This window comes from Schistocerca serialis, chromosome 2, assembly GCF_023864345.2.
Source record: "Schistocerca serialis cubense isolate TAMUIC-IGC-003099 chromosome 2, iqSchSeri2.2, whole genome shotgun sequence".
Taxonomy (NCBI): domain Eukaryota; kingdom Metazoa; phylum Arthropoda; class Insecta; order Orthoptera; family Acrididae; genus Schistocerca; species Schistocerca serialis.
Genome location: NC_064639.1, coordinates 164,609,159 through 164,627,250, shown reverse-complemented (window position 1 = coordinate 164,627,250; position 18,092 = coordinate 164,609,159).

The window sequence follows — 18,092 nt, the reverse complement described above, 5'->3', positions numbered from 1 at the left end:
CTGCAGTATCGCAGAAGGAGCATTCAGCTTCTCGTAGCGGCATTACACGACCTCATTCAAACTCACTGACCAACGGCCTTGCCGCAGTGGTAACACCGGGTCCCGTCAGATCACCGATGTTAAGCGCTGTCGGGCTGGGCTAGCACGTGGGTGGGTGGCCATCCAGTCTACCGAGCGCTGTTGGCAAGCGGGGTGCACTCAGCCCTTGTGAGGCAAACTCAGGAGCTACTTGATTGAGAAATAGCGGCTCCGGCCTCGGAAACTGACATACGGCAGGGAGAGCGGTGTGCTGACCACATGCCCCTCCATATCCGCATCCAGTGACGCTTGTGGGCAGAGGATGACACGGCGGCCGGTCGGTACCTTTGGGCCTTCATAGCCTGTGCGGGAGGAGGTATTTTAGTTTAAACTCACTGAGGTCTTGATAATGTCTTCTTTGTCGCCTTACAGGCATTCTTGACTAACACCAACTCAACACGCCCAGTCTCAAAGGTAACTAACGCACGACCATTACAGCATGTATTTAAAGCACAGCAGATCCGCACCTTCATAGTGGCGCTACTCTTATGAGACTGGCACGAAATTTGGATAGACATCATCTTTCCGATGTAGAAATACGCCCACCAACTTTCATTTATGTCGTACAACTCGTTTTCGGTGTTGCAAATTTTTTCGTTAGTGTATTATAATAATGATAATGCTGTAAAACAGGGCATGTATTAACTTCGCCATACATATTACAAGATCGTAGCTAAATTTGGCGTTAGCTGTGACTGTGCCAACAGCAGATACTTGAACATTAGGGTCAAGAATTCTGTGAGGCTGCACAACGTATGTATATACCGTCAATTCAGAGTCGTTTGCTGTTAGGTTGTATTAGCTTTTCCCTCTACAAAGTAACTATTCGTTAGGAGGTACAGCGAATCACCGCGGGTGAATGATTGAGGTAACAACGAGCGCACGGGCAGGCGATGAGTCACCGCTATGCTTGTGGGATTCGTGCCAGCGGCGTGCATCGGGCGCCTGCAGCGGTTATTAATAGCTGCGCGGGCAACAGAGTTTATTTTCAATTACAGAGTGTTTCGTTGTATCTGCAGGGCACGGCGCGGCGTGACGCAGCTCGGTGCAGCCGACATTTCCCCAGGGAAACCATTTGGCGGGGCGGCTGTGCCCCCGTATTGGCCGTAATCCACCGCAGCTTCCGCCCGAGTGCCGCAGGCGCTGACCTGCCCCAATACCGCAGCCCTGGTGTCAGGTTCCTGTGCGGGACACGCGCGTCGACAAGAGCAAGCCGTGGACAGTAAGGGCGCACCGAAATGTGATGTACACGGCGTGTTATCGGTGCCGAGGTTCGCCAACGACGTAGCCGTAAGGCAGTGTGTAAGTGGGACTTGGGAGACATATTGAAAAGAATGAGCAGCCTTCTGAGCGAGGAATATGGGTCACACATAAACGGTGCATATATGAAGGTGACGAAGAGTATCGGGGAAAGAAATGCCTTACATGGCACAAAACCTGGAAACGACACAGTAATCGAAGGAACCAAAGAATACTACTGACTGCAAATCGAGAGTAAGTTAGGTGGCCAAAGCTCGGAATATAGGGCGTATCAGTGACGTGAACGCATGTAGCTAAAAGTTACACGATTCGAGAAGCAACAATGTTGCAGTAAACATAGGTCCGCAAACGAACCGTTTACGACATAATTGCGACTTTGTGGTTACCAGCTGCTGCTGACGTGGTTCTGGGTTAACACCGCATGCTGGTACGTGGGTGGTCCTTGTTTACAGTTTCGAGACGTGGAATTGTAAACAGAATGGATACGATAGTACAGGAAACAATCAGAGTGTCACTCATGTCAGTTGTTTGTGGAGTGTTAGTTGCGTTGTACGAGTGCTGGTGGTCACATGGAAAACTACCCTAGCGACTCCATGAACATGCGTTTCATGTGTAGTAAGGCCAAGTCCCATTGGGAAGGAGCGCCTGGTCCCCGGCACGAGTCCGCCCGGCGGACTTATATCGAGGTCCGGTGAGCAGGCCAGTCTGTAGATGGTTTTTAGGCGGTTTTCCATCTGCCTCGGCGAATGCGGGCTGGTTCCCTTATTCCGCCTCAGCGATTGCTGCGCAAACAAGTTCTCCACGTACGCATAAACCACCATTACTCTACCACGCAGACATAGGGGTTACACTCGTCTGGTGTGAGACGTTCCCTGGGATTGTCCACCGGGGGCCGAACCTCACAATAACCTGAAACAGTGGTTCGTTGTGGGGCGGCGGAGGGGTGAAGTGGATTGTGGTAGTCGTCGTGGGGTTGTGGACCACTAAGGCTGAGGCCGGGACGGAGCCTCTCCGTCGTTTCTAGGCCCCCGTTAACATACAATACAATACAATACAAGGCCAAATCCAATGCACGGGAAGTTGCACGCTTGCACCAAGAAGCATACTGTGCTTGAAGGCACCCCCAGCGTCGAACGTTTACAGGAGTGCATCAACGGCTTCGGGAAACTGGGAACTTTGCACATACTGTGGAAGCAGGTAGGCGTGCACTAATTACAAATGTGCTAGAAAATTTGATGTTGGAAGCAGTCGCTCATTCTCCAGGAATCTCGACAAGAAGACTTGACATACAAATTCCTGGAATGAGCCACAGTAGTGCTTGCAGAATTATGCATCGCAGTGCAATGTACCCATATCGTCTTAGTAGGGCGGACTTCGGTCCTAGACTAACTTTCTGTGACCGGATGCAACAAGAAGTTGCAGGCAACCCTAGCAGGATTCACTCGAGATGGCATGTCACTTTTCTTACGTTTGGAGTCACCTAGGCTCCAACCCACATGCTGTGCATGGGTCTCTAAATCAGCGACGTTTCAGACTGAAATGTGGTGAGAGGTACTGGGTGAACATCTTATTTGGACACACATGTTACCAAACAAACTCAGTGCAAGGAATTAACTTAGGTTTTTGGTATATCATCTTGCAGGATAGCTTCAGGATGTTCTCTTAGAGCAACGTCAGAGGATGTGGTACAAGCGTGATGGATCACTGGCACGTTTCGCTGCTATGATGGAAAAAACATCTAACTCGCCGATATGTCGAAAGACGAACTGGACAAGGAGAACATGCACCGTGGCCTCCAAGATCACCTGATCTGAACGCCAAGGACTTCAGTGTTTTGGGCTACCTCAGAAGTGTAGTGTATGCCACTTCGGTCAACATGCTTGAAGAACTGGAGCAATGATTTCTCAATGTTTGTCAGGTACTTCGAAATGATTCGAAAGGATTCGAAGCTCACTGCTGCGACAGCTACAGGCCTGCGTCCAGGTACGAGAACAACACTTCGAACTCCTCCTTCAGGTACGAGTACAGTCATGTATCTGTTGCCGTGTTTATGCAGAACACTTGCAATTCTACCAAAGTATCTTTAATAACTTTTTGTAAATCTACACACCTACTCCGCAGTCCACCATACGGTGCTTGGCGGAGGGTACCTCGTACCACAACTAGCATCTTCTCTCCCTGTTCCACTCCCAAACAGAACGAGGGAAAAATGACTGCCTATATGCCTCTGCACGAGCCCTAATCTCTCTTATCTTATCTTTGTGGTCTTTTCGCGAAATGTAAGTATCGTTACCTTCTCCTAACTGGGACGACGTTTACTTAGAATCAAATCAGTGGTGGCTGGTAACCACAAAGTCACAATCGGTTGCAGATCTATCTTTACTGAGACTCTTTTGCTTCTAGTATCGCGTATTTTCAACTGTATGCGTTTACAGCATTGCTTATGATGCACCCTGTATATCGGAAGAAAACTGACAAAGGCGGGGAAAGCTTTCCTCAATTTATAAACTCTGCTTTTGTCAGATATTTATTTGGAAACGGGGAAAACGTCGGTGACTCGAGGAATATTTAATTAACAAAACCCATTACACTATACAGGTCTCCCAGTGTTGTACAGAAACAATGGTAACATCGGTCATGCCCCAAGGAAGCTTAACATGACCCTTAATGTTTTCAGTATGGATAGAAATTTATCAGAGAGGATCAACACCAGTCAAGATTGTTTGTTGACGATGCTGTTGTGTTCAGGAAAGGAGAGTCGCTGAATGGTCGCAAGGAACGCAGAAAATGGTTAAAATGGCTCTGAGCACTATGGGACTCAACTTCTGAGGTCATCAGTCCCCTAGAACTTAGAACTACTTAAACCTAACTAACCTAGGGACATCACACACATCCATTCCGGAGGCAGGATTCGAACCTGCGACCGTAGTGGTCTCGCGGTTCCAGACTGTAGCGCCTAGAACCGCTCCGCCACTCTGGCCGGCTCTGAAGCAGAAAGTCATGCATAAAATTTGCACTTGGTAAAATGAATGTCAAGTGCCTTCAGAAGTGAATAATATCAAGACAATACCTGTAACAAAGAGAAGAACTCGATAGTATCCAGGATACATCCTAAACATGTCATCTTTATATATATAATTCTACTGTACGTGTGTATGTCATTGAACTCCTCCTAAACGGTTGGACCGTTTTGAATGAATTTTTTTGTATGCGTTTGGGTGGCGCCCTGGATGGTTTAGATTCACAAATCAGCCCGGAAGATGGCGCTGCAGTCGGTATCTACGTTATTTATCTATACTGCAACTAAATGGCTGGATCCATTATTTGAATGAATTTTTGTGAATGTATTCAAGTGAGGGCCTTGATGATTTAGATTCACAAATCAGCCTGGCAGATGGCGCTTGTAATATTAATATCTGTTTCGATAGCTTAAATAAACTTACATGCGATAATTTAACCATACAGGTTCATAAAACCCATCTGTGTAAAAATTTCTTAGATCGTCGCTGAGTTCATAATTTGTATCGATAGAGATATTTTGTGTTTCTTATTTTTTGACAGCTGAAGAATTGAAATCCTCTTCTGTTAACTCAGTCGTGATATTTTTTTAAAGACGGCTGACGCGTATATGGCGTGGTCCGCAATCACTAATTAGTTATGATAATGTGGTGTCACCGCCAGACACCACACTTGCTAGGTGGTAGCCTTTAAATCGGCCGCGGTCGTAGTATACGTCGGACCCGCGTGTCGCCACTATCAGTGATTGCAGACCGAGCGCCGCCACACGGCAGGTCTAGAGAGTCTTCCTAGCACCCGCCCCAGTTGTACAGCCGACTTTGCTAGCGATGGTTCACTGACAAAATACGCTCTCATTTGCCGAGACGATAGTTAGCATAGCCTTCAGCTACGTCATTTGCTACGACCTAGCAAGGCGCCATTACCAGTTACTATTGATGGTGTAAAACATGTACTGTCAAGAGCGATGTTCACCAATTATGGATTAAAGTTTGGTATTCCAGCAGCTACGTACTTTATTTGCTAGTCTCAATTACTTTACCTGTTCCAGACCTCACGCCAGCCTGCGTGAGCTTAAACACGTGCCTTTCGGCTTCCTGTCATAGTGGATTGGCTGTCTTGCCAGTCCACAACATATAAAATATTACTATTGTGCAGTGCTATGTAAGAATTTATGTGTGCAACTAAGATGAAATGTCGCAAAATGTTAAAGAACTTTATTTAAAGAAACGGCCAGCAAGGTATAAAATTGAAATGTACGGATCCTATTGTTAGAAACACTGACTAAGGTAATTAAATTGGTTATTGTGCTCTCAAGTGCTGTAGTGCCTACTTATTACTTAAAGTATTTCTATACTATCCATCTCCTATTAATGGCAACAGCAATCACGGAGTTTTTATAGTTTTCATACAGCTGCCAGGGACCGACTGCATGTCGGCAAACGTCATAGTTAAAGCAGAAGGCGCATTGCTAGTTACCTTGTTTGTGATTTAAATCCAACTTCTTTTAATGGGTGGTGTAGTATAGCAAAGAAAATCCCAGCTCTGTCTGGTCCCTTAGGTTTCTCTGTTCGTAGTTGCTATGTCTCATATCCGGTCGTGATCGAACATGATCACGACACAAATAAATCAAGTGGCAATGCGAACTCTGTTCTTAATCTTGAGAACGCTACGCCTTCTGCAAACGATTGCAGGTGAAATATAGATAAACTATAACTTACAGTATTTAAGTTTTGTGTAAAGTCTTTGCCCTTCCCCTCCAAGAAGTGGTGCAAAACTCAACAGATTTCTGAATCTTCACAAGGGAATAATAATTTGATGAAAATATATTTAAAAAAAACACCACACGCTGCAGTCGGTATTTAGGTTATTTATCTACACTGCAACTAAACGGCTGGATCGACTTGAATGAATTTTTGTGTATGCATTCAAGTGGGGCCCTGGAAAATTTACATTCTTAACTCAGCACGGTAGGTGGCGTTGCATTTTTGTCTGCAATATTGAGCGTATTATATTCAGATATAAGTTGCGTGTATAGGATTTCGTTTATTTTTCGACATTTTAATTTGAGTGTATTATATTAAGTGTATTCTGTTATTTTGACATTTTAATTTTTTTGTATGGTGTCTTTTGATATTTCAGGTGTCGCATTTCCGTGAGTATTAAGTGTATTATATTCGCATATAAGTTACATACATAAAACAACGCCACGTCCTCGTGGACAAGGAGGAAATATTGGTCGACGGACTCGGAATTCACAATTAGTCCAGAACGGTCGGTTAAATAGATCGGCAGAAGATCAACTGACGGGCAATGAAAATTTAAGAAACCATGCTGCAATCAGGCGTGCTAATGAAAGTCAAGAGCAACGCAACGAACGCCTTCGAGCTAATGCACTGAGACAAAGACTGGCCCGTCAACGAGTCACCGACACACTCAGAGCAAGTGAACAACAGCGTTTGCAAGGGTATCGCGCATTGACGCGCGCACCACTTCTTCGCCTTGCGTTTGAATATGAGTTGGACATCGACTATTTGTCACATTCACAAATTGTAATCGGTGCTATGAATAAACAATGCCAACATTGTCATGCACTCAAATACAAAGGCGAATCTGCCGGTTTCCGCTGCACGTCTGGAACAGTTGTGTGGCCACTATTTAATTCGCCGCCAGAACCATTGAAAACACTATTGGCTGGAGCTACACTCCTGGAAATGGAAAAAAGAACACATTGACACCGGTGTGTCAGACCCACCATACTTGCTCCGGACACTGCGAGAGGGCTGTACAAGCAATGATCACACGCACGGCACAGCGGACACACCAGGAACCGCGGTGTTGGCCGTCGAATGGCGCTAGCTGCGCAGCATTTGTGCACCGCCGCCGTCAGTGTCAGCCACTTTGCCGTGGCATACGGAGCTCCATCGCAGTCTTTAACACTGGTAGCATGCCACGACAGCGTGGACGTGAACCGTATGTGCAGTTGACGGACTTTGAGCGAGGGCGTATAGTGGGCATGCGGGAGGCCGGGTGGACGTACCGCCGAATTGCTCAACACGTGGGGCGTGAGGTCTCCACAGTACATCGATGTTGTCGCCAGTGGTCGGCGGAAGGTGCACGTGCCCGTCGACCTGGGACCGGACCGCAGCGACGCACGGATGCACGCCAAGACCGTAGGATCCTACGCAGTGCCGTAGGGGACCGCACCGCCACTTCCCAGCAAATTAGGGACACTGTTGCTCCTGGGATATCGGCGAGGACCATTCGCAACCGTCTCCATGAAGCTGGGCTACGGTCCCGCACACCGTTAGGCCGTCTTCCGCTCACGCCCCAACATCGTGCAGCCCGCCTCCAGTGGTGTCGCGACAGGCGTGAAAGGAGGGACGAATGGAGACGTGTCGTCTTCAGCGATGAGAGTCGCTTCTGCCTTGGTGCCAATGATGGTCGTATGCGTGTTTGGCGCCGTGCAGGTGAGCGCCACAATCAGGACTGCATACGACCGAGGCACACAGGGCCAACACCCGGCATCATGGTGTGGGGAGCGATCTCCTACACTGGCCGTACACCACTGGTGATCATCGAGGGGACACTGAATAGTGCACGGTACATCCAAACCGTCATCGAACCCATCGTTCTACCATTCCTAGACCGGCAAGGGAACTTGCTGTTCCAACAGGACAATGCACGTCCGCATGTATCCCGTGCCACCCAACGTGCTCTAGAAGGTGTAAGTCAACTACCCTGGCCAGAAAGATCTCCGGATCTGTCCCCCATTGAGCATGTTTGGGACTGGATGAAGCGTCGTCTCACGCGGTCTGCACGTCCAGCACGAACGCTGGTCCAACTGAGGCGCCAGGTGGAAATGGCATGGCAAGCCGTTCCAAAGGACTACATCCAGCATCTCTACGATCGTCTCCATGGGAGAACAGCAGCCTGCATTGCTGCGATAGGTGGATATACACTGTACTAGTGCCGACATTGTGCATGCTCTGTTGCCTGTGTCTATGTGCCTGTGGTTCTGTCAGTGTGATCATGTGATGTATCTGACCCCAGGAATGTGTCAATAAAGTTTCCCCTTCCTGGGACAATGAATTCATGGTGTTCTTATTTCAATTTCCAGGAGTGTATATCTCAGTCTAAATTGTTTTCGCGTAAAATTCGTAAATTCAGTCAGTGCTTTCAAATGACATCATTCGGAGCAACAAAAATCGTTCAGAATGAAGATGGTCGTAATTTTCAATCAATGTTTAAGATTCAGGGCCAAGTGTATCGTCAAATTGGTTCTTTAATGCCGATGCCTGATACCAACTCAAAACTTCTGCAAATCTACTTCATGGGTGATGAGGAGCAGCAAATAAACGCACGCTGCCAGTACAACCGTATCGAGCAGATCGAGGAGCGAGAAATTGTGGGTATTTTAGAACCGTTTTTACAGAATCACAGCCAGTTGGTCCAGTTGTTCAATACCGTTTCAAACAGACTGCAAAACGACAACTATACGATCGTCATCAAAGCACGCTGGCCGATATAAAGCACCGACCGTTAATGAAGTAGCAGTTGTTATGTTTGGCGACGCATTTGAACGTCGAGATACACGAATCCAACACAGAGATAACACAGTGCATACGATTGATGACAGTCATCGCTCTTACGATGCTTTGCAATATCCATTGATATTTTGGGAAGGAGAAGATGGATATAATTTAAATATCAGACAAGGAAATCCAGCAACAGGTACAATCTACACATGCCATTACCTAATATTTTATTTTTATGCAAGGTCAAACAATGTCGATTTGTGGTTTGGATCTAGAAAATCCGGTCTTTTCACATGGCCAAGTATATGTGGCGTGTTCTCGAGTTGGAAAACCGTCAAGTTTATTAATTTATACTCCTCAGGAATTGACTAAAAATATTGTTCATCAACTCGCATTAAGATGAAATTAAACAAGCATTATTGATTATAACGAATTGTTTTTAGAAAAATTGATGTTATTTCAAAAGTTATTTCACAAATGAAATAATTGTCACAACATGGAAGAAGAATAGACCAAATGTGGATATAACTTGTGGAGGGGAAAAACTACAAGTGGTAGAGAACTTCAAGTACCTGGGAAGCATGATTGAAAGTAAGGGGGGAAACGCAATGGAAATAAATGAAAGGTGCAGAAAAGCAGGGCAGTTCTACAAATGCATTAGGGGGCTTATTTGGAGCAAGGAGGTGCCGCAGAAATCCAAGGGAATTATATACCGAACCTACTTTGTCCCCATATTGGCATACGGAAGTGAGACATGGGTAATGCACAAAAGCGACAAAAGTAGAATACAGGCTAGTGAAATGAAGTTCCAGAGGAGCAGGTTGAGTGTAACAAGACGAGACAGATTGCGAAATGTGTATGTGAGGGAAAGACTAAAGGAGGAACCAGTACAGGACAGGTTAGAAAAATCAAGACTGCAGTGGTATGGACACATGAAGAGAATGGATGAGGGAAGAATTCCAAAGAGGATGTTTGATCTGCAGCTGGAGGGGAAGAGGCCCAGAGGAAGACCAAGAGATAGATGGGTGAAGGGAGTGAAGGAATGTGTGACGAGAAGAGGAGAGAACTGGACGAAGGTGGAAGAGGGGGAGTGGTGGAAAGACAGAACACGATGGAGAGGCTTGTGTTCCCGACAGACCCAGCCAGTGGCTGGAAACTGTCCAAGATGATGATGATGATGATGTTATTTCAAAATAAAGAAGAATGAAATTATTATTTGTCTTTCACTTCATACTTTGTTTAACATCCTAATCGCTTGAAATATCATGCAGAACAACGTCTGTCGGGTCCGCTAGTGTCGTATAAGTATTTAGGGGTGACAATAACACGCAATTAAATTATAACTGTAATTTCGTGTCGTTCAGTGTTTGACAGTGCAAACTTGGACGCGTTCACGGCTCTTACCAGGACGGAAATTGCAGTGGAGAAATAGAGTTCAGTGGTTGCGCTCGTGCGCACGTAATTCACTACACTGTGGTCTGACTGGCACACTTTGCAGAAGTTGGTGCCGGCGCTGGGTGTGGGACGTTACCGAGGTGCGCCATATTGTCGTAGAGCACGCGACGCGCCGCCGCGGCTACTCGCTGCAAGTAGCGCTGGCAAGACGGTCTTCGTCCGGCGTTCCCAAAGTCAGGATTTTAGCCCAGCGTCTGTTTGCTTCCCTTCTAGCTTCTGGGAGGCGCTTTCCAGCCGGGGGATACGTCTAGTCATGGCGTATATGAAGCAGTATCAAAGCATGCGCGCAAGAATGTTTTTTTGTTTCTTTGATGAAAATCTGCTGGCTTTACTCTCCGTCCCTGCTGTTGATCGGACTGCTGGCATTTCCCACCGATTTTTCTAGCATGAGCTGCCGGCCTCCGGTGACCATTGGGGCCATGGCGGAGTGAGTTTAGGGGAAATCACCAAGTACGTCAAGTGCGCTGTTAATTACTAAAGATCTGGAGACAAAGCGTGAGACACAGGAGATAAGTACAAAATCATTGAAGCTTTCTTGGCCACTTGTTGACGAACTGCCTGTTGGCTTCTGCCTCAGGTTTTTTGGTTGACGTTTGTTTGACGATTGCCGGCCGGAGTGGCCGAGCGGTTCTAGGCGCTACAGTCTGGAACCGCGCGACCGCTGCGGTCGCAGGTTCGAATCCTGCCTCGGGCATGGATGTGTGTGATGTCCTTAGGTTAGTTAGGTTTAAGTAGTTCTAAGTTCTAGGGGACTGATGACCACAGATGTTAAGTCCCATAGTGCTCAGAACCATTTGAACCATTTTTTTGTTTGACGATTTTTCTGACGTTTCTCCAGCACGAGTGGCTGGCATTGTCAATGCTTCTCCTTGCATTGCTGGTGGTGGACTGGAGTCGAGCTCGTGGACACAGATTATATGTACCTCTAGCGCTAACGCCCAAGACTGCATAGTATGGGTGTCTGACATTATTCGTACTGCTATGGTACCGCTTTCCTAAAAAACATACAACATTCAATAGTATCCCGTCCGCAGCTCGTGGTCGTTCGATTCCCGGCGGGGTCAGGGATTTTCTCTGCCTCGTGATGACTGGGTGTTGTGTGATGTCCTTAGGTTAGTTAGGTTTAAGTAGTTCTAAGTTCTAGGGGACTGATGACCTCAGAAGTTGAGTCCCATAGTGCTCAGAGCCATTTGAACCAATAGTATCCGGCCGGAGTGGCCGAGCGCTTCTAGGCGCTTCAGTCTGGAACCGCTCGACCGCTACGGTCGCAGGTTCGAATCCTGCCTCGGGCATGGATGTGTGTCATGTCCCGAGGTCAGTTAGGTTTAAGTAGTTCTAAGTTCTAGGGACTGATGACTTCAGATGTTAAGTCCCACAGTGCTCAGGGCCATTTGAACCATTTGATTCAATAGTAATTAACACCTGACCAGGTATCAGCAGTGGTTAAGCCTGAGAAGCAGGAATCATGGAAGGACTGGCCGAGATGGTTTAATTGAACATCATTTACCTTGACATTTCATTAACACAATTAATGTAAATTGAAATAACTGTACTGGAAACTCAAGTGTAGTCCCATACCTGATTACCAATAGCAAATATTAGAGAGAAAAGAGAAAAAAAAAGACGATCAGGCAATAGTTTTGCTTAAGGCAGTAAAATAAATCCATACAAAGGACCAGGAAATAGATAACCGTTTCCTTTTTATCGGGGCTATCTTTACCTTCAGGAAAAAGCCGTAGATCAAAGTGAAAACATAAAATCGGGAGACTCAGAACATCAAAACAACAAAATTACAGTAGCTACAGCAGTTAATACTTAAGTAAAACATTTAAGACTACAATAAGGAAACTATATAAGTGAATAACGTAACTCAATAAGGCTGCGTTTAACGATGTGTGCACAAGCGTTCATTGAACTGCCAACTCGCGTAGAAGAGGGCCACTCCGATCGGTACAACCATCGGACCACATCCACGCAGCGGACCCGCCGGCAGCCCAACTAGGACCCCCACACAAACGCTGACACAGAACAGCCACAAACCAAATTACAGTTGAGCTCTATAACATGCAAAAAACACCAGTTAGTTTCTACGTGGATGATAATGAGGATGTTTATGTATAGGTCTCGGCAAATAAGGAGAAAACTATTTTGAACTGCTGAGCTTATAAGTAAATGATAACTTGCTTTTACTTGGTGATTAAAACAAACTGTTGATCACAGCTCAACCAAAAATAGGCTAACCATTCACCTTAAGTAAGACAGTATACAGACCACAACTTGGAACTCGAACTTAACAGTGAGATTGAGCGAGTACCAGATCACCAAAGCGATAAACCTGGCGCAAAACAGCAAGCTTAACTGCTATTTGATTTCAAACAGTCAGAATTGCCAAAGAGGTCCTATGGCTGTAAAACACTCAGTCAACATCCCGAGTTACAACTTTATGCCGGCGGCTGATAACAGCAGAAGACCACTTCGGGTTGAATTAGCGAAGCCGCCGGCCGTTGTGACCGAGCGGTTCTAGACGCTTCAGTCCGGAACCGCGCTGCTGCTACGGTCGCAGGTTCGAATCCTGCCTCGGGCATGGATGTGTGTGATGTCCTTAGGTTAGTTAGGTTTAAGTAGTTCTAAGTTCTAGGGGACTGATGACCTCAGATGTTGAGTCCCATAGTGCTTAGAGCCATTTTTTTTTTAGCGAAGCCCACCGACTCGTACAGAGCTGCGCGTCCTCTAGCATAAGGTGGCCAACCAACGCCATACAGCCACAATTTGGCCCGGAAAGCCAGCAAGCTTCCACTTGCGGCACTCAAAGGCCACCAACTCAAAACACCATTCTTCACACGCTCGCTGCCGAAAAACGCCCACTGTCCACTGTCCAAGCGCTCGCTGCTAACCCCTTCCCTCGCCGAATTCAAAACCAAAACCGGCCAAGGAGGCAAGATCGTGAAGATAGGACAACACCAAAGATATCAAAATAAGAATCGACCGCAACCGATCCAACTGTAGCATCACTGGATCGAATTTCTCTAGTAGCAAATTTTTTACGGCTGTTTAAATTCTATGTTTATTAAAAATGAAAATGTTAGCTATCAAATGTTGACTCATAATTTGTTAACGAAAATAACGTTATTTTTAATAACTGCTTGTACCAGTATAGAAATAAATTAAAATTTGGTAGATACGTGCAGTGCCTTTTTGTCAAAACGATGGGAGTTGGAGAGGACCCCTTCCCTCGCCGAATTGAAAACCGAAACCGGCCAAGGAGGCAATATCGTGAAGACAGGGCAACACCAAAGATATCAAAATAAGAATCGACCGCAACCGATCCAACTGTAACATCACTGGATCGAATTTCTCTAGTAGTAAATTTTATGTTTAGTAAAAGCGAAAATGTTAGCTATCAAATGTTGACTCATAATTTGTTAATGAAAATAACGTTATTTTTAATAACTGCTTGTACCAGTATAGAAATAAATTAAAATTTGGTAGATGCGCGCAATGCCTTTTTGTCAAAACGATGGGAGTTGGAGAGGACCCCTCCCCTCGCCGAATTAAAAACCGAAACCGGCCAAGGAGGCAAGATCGTGAAGACAGGACAACACCAAAGATATCAAAATAAGAATCGACCGCAACCGATCCAACTGTAGCATCACTGGATCGAATTTCTCTAGTAGCAAATTTTTAACTGCTGTTTAAATTCTATGTTTATTAAAAGCGAAAATGTTAGCTATCAAATGTTGACTCATAATTTGTTAATGAAAGTAACGTTATTTTTAATAACTGCTTGTACCAGTATAGAAATAAATTAAAATTTGGTAGATACGCGCAATGCCTTTTTGTCAAAACGATGGGAGTTAGAGAGGGAGTAATAAACTGAATACCAGTCCGTCAATGATAGTGTTGAGAGTTGTTGTTGTTGTTATTGTGGTCTTCAGTCCTGAGACTGGTTTGATGCAGCTCTCCATGCTACTCCATCCTGTGCAAGCTTCTTCATCTCCCAGGACCTACTGCAACCTACATCCTTCTGAATCTGCTTAGTGTATTCATCTCTTGGTCTCCCTCTACGATTTTTAACCTCCACGCTGCCCTCCAATGCTAAATTTGTGATCCCTTGATGCCTCAAAACATGTCCTACCAACCGATCCCTTCTTCTAGTCAAGTTGTTCCACAAACTTCTCTTCTCCCCAATCCTATTCAATACCTCCTCATTAGTTACGTGATCTACCCACATCATCTTCAGCATTCTTCTGTAGCATCACATTTCGAAAGCTATTCTCTTCTTGTCCACACTAGTTATCGTCCATGTTTCACTTCCATACATGGCTACACTCCATACAAATACTTTCAGAACGACTTCCTGACACTTAAATCTATACTCGATGTTAACAAATTTCTCTTCTTCAGAAACGCTTTCCTTGCCATTGCCAGTCTACATTTTATATCCTCTCTACTTCGACCATCATCAGTTATTTTACTCCCTAAATAGGAAAACTCCTTTACTACTTTAAGTGTCTCATTTCCTAATCTAATTCCCTCAACATCACCCGATTTAATTTGACTACATTCCATTATCCTCGTTTTGCTTTTGTTGATGTTCATCATATATCCTCCTTTCAAGACACTGTCCATTCCGTTCAACTGTTCTTCCAAGTCTTTTGCTGTCTCTGACAGAATTACAATGTCATCGGCGAACCTCAAAGTTTTTACTTCTTCTCCATGAATTTTAATGCCTACTCCGAATTTTTCTTTTGTTTCCTTTACTGCTTGCTCAATATACAGATTGAATAACATCGGGGAGAGGCTACAACCCTGTCTCACTCCTTTCCCACCACTGCTTCCATTTCATGCCCCTCGACTCTTACAACTGCCATCTGGTTTCTGTACAAATTCTAAATAGCCTTTCGCTCCCTGTATTTTAGCCCTGCCACCTTCAGAATTTGAAAGAGAGTATTCCAGTTAACCTTGTCACACGCTTTCTCTAAGTCTACAAATGCTAGAAACGTAGGTTTGCCTTTTCTTAATCTTTCTTCTAAGATAAGTCGTAAGGTTAGTATTGCCTCATGTGTTCCAACATTTCTACGGAATCCAAACTGATCTTCCCCGAGGTCCGCTTCTACCAGTTTTTCCATTCGTCTGTAAAGAATTCGTGTTAGTATTTTGCAGCCGTGGCTTATTAAACTGATAGTTCGGTAATTTTCACATCTGTCAACACCTGCTTTCTTTGGGATTGGAATTATTATATTCTTCTTGAAGTCTGAGGGTATTTCGCCTGTTTCATACATCTTGCTCACCAGATGGTAGAGTTTTGTCAGGACTGGCTCTCCCAAGGCCGTCAGTAGTTCCAATGGAATGTTGTCTACTCCCGGGGCCTTGTTTCGACTCAGGTCTTTCAGTGCTCTGTCAAACTCTTCACGCAGTATCTTATCTCCCATTTCGTCTTCATCTACATCCTCTTCCATTTCCATAATATTGTCCTCAAGTACTTCGCCCTTGTATAAACCCTCTATATACTCCTTCCACCTTTCTGCCTTCCCTTCTTTGCTTAGAACTGGGTTTCCATCTGAGCTCCTGATATTCATACAAGTGGTTCTCTTCTCTCCAAAGGTCTCTTTAATTTTCCTGTAGGCAGTATCTATCTTACCCCTAGTGAGACAAGCCTCTACATCCTTACATTTATCCTCTAGCCATCCCTGCTTAGCCATTTTGCACTTCCTGTCGATTTCATTTTTGAGACGTTTGTATTCCTTTTTGCCTGCTTCATTTACTGCATTTTTATATTTTCTCCTTTCATCAATTAAATACAATATTTCTTCTGTTACCCAAGGATTTCTATTAGCCCTCGTCTTTTTACCTACTTGATCCTCTGCTGCCTTCACTACTTCATCCCTCAGAGCTAACCATTCTTCTTCTACTGTATTTCTTTCCCCATTCCTGTCAATTGTTCCCTTATGCTCTCCCTAAAATTCTCTACAACCTCTCGTTCTTTCAGTTTATCCAGGTCTCATATCCTTAAATTGCCACCTTTTTGCAGTTTCTTCAGTTTCAATCTGCAGATCATAACCAATAGATTGTGGTTAGAATCCTCATCTGCCCCTGGAAATGTCTTACAATTTAAAACCTGGTTCCTAAATCTCTGTCTTACCATTATATAATCTACCTGATACCTTTTAGTATCTCCAGGATTCTTCCAGGTATACAACCTTCTTTTATGATTCTTGAACCAAGTGTTAGCTATGATTAGGTTATGCTCTGTGCAAAATTCGACAAGGCGGCTTCCTCTTTCATTTCTTCCCCCCAATCCATATTCACCTACTATGTTTCCTTCTCTCCCTTTTGCTACTGACGAATTCCGGTCACCCATGACTATTAAATTTTCGACTCCCTTCACTACCTGAATAATTTCTCTTATCTCGTCATACATTTCATCAATTTCTTCATCATCTGCAGAGCTAGTTGGCATATAAACTTGTACTACTGTAGTAGGCATGGGCTTTGTGTCTATCGTGGCCACAATAATGCGTTCACTATGCTGTTTGTAGTAGCTAACCCGCACTCGTATTTTTTTTTATTCATTATTAAACCTACTCCTGCGTTACCCCTATTCGATTTTGTATTTATAGCCCTGTAATTACCTGACCAAAAGTCTTGTTCCTCCTGCCACCGAACTTCACTAATTCCCACTATATCTAACTTTAACCTATCCATTTCCCTTTTTAAATTTCCTAAACTACCTGCCCGATTAAGGGATCTGACATTCCACACTCCGATCCGTAGAACGCCAGTTTTCTCTCTCCTGATAACGACGTCCTCTTGAGTAGTCCCCGCCCTGAGATCCGAATGGGGGACTATTTTACCTCCGGAATATTTTACCCAAGAGGACGCCATCATCATTTAATCATACAGTAAATCTGCACGTCCTCGGGAAAAATTACGGCTGTAGTTTCCCCTTGCTTTCAGCCGTTCGTAGTACCAGCACAGCAAGGCCGTTTTGGTTATTGTTACAAGGCCAGATCAGTCAATCATCCAGACTGTTGCCCTTGCAACTACTGAAAAGGCTGCTGCCCCTCTTCAGGAACCACACGTTTGTCTGGCCTCTCAACAGATACCCCTCCGTTGTGGTTGCACCTACGGTACGGCCGCTTGTATCGCTGAGGCACGCAAGCCTCCCCACCAACGGCAACGTCCATGGTTCATGGGGGGGTTGAGAGTAGATAAGATAAAATATGGTACCAGTAAGGTAGGTGCCGCACCTACGCCTTACATGCAGGAAGCATATGTCCGATAATTTTTCTCTTCTCATTCAGTGTGGCTTATTTCCGGCAATATTTTCTTTTCTTTTTTTCCCCTCGAAATTTAGGAGAGGGGGGGGGGGGGGGGCGGCACATTACGCCCCGGTAGCTGAGTGGTCAGCGTGACAGACTGTCAATCCTAAGGGCCCGGGTTCGATTCCCGGCTGGGTCGGAGATTTTCTCCGCTCAGGGACTGGGTGTTGTGTTGTCCTAATCATGACCATTTCATCCCCATCGACGCGCAGGTCGCCGAAGTGGCGTCAAATCGAAAGACCTGCACCAGGCGAACGGTCTACCCGACGGGAGGCCCTAGCCACACGACATTTCCATATATCGAGTCAGTACGGTATTTTTTTAATTGGAGTGCACAAAATTGATTTTATGTGTCACATGTACGAGTACTAAGTGTTTATAAATTGTTTTTCATTTTCTTTGGTCTTCTTGCAAGTTTTTGAAA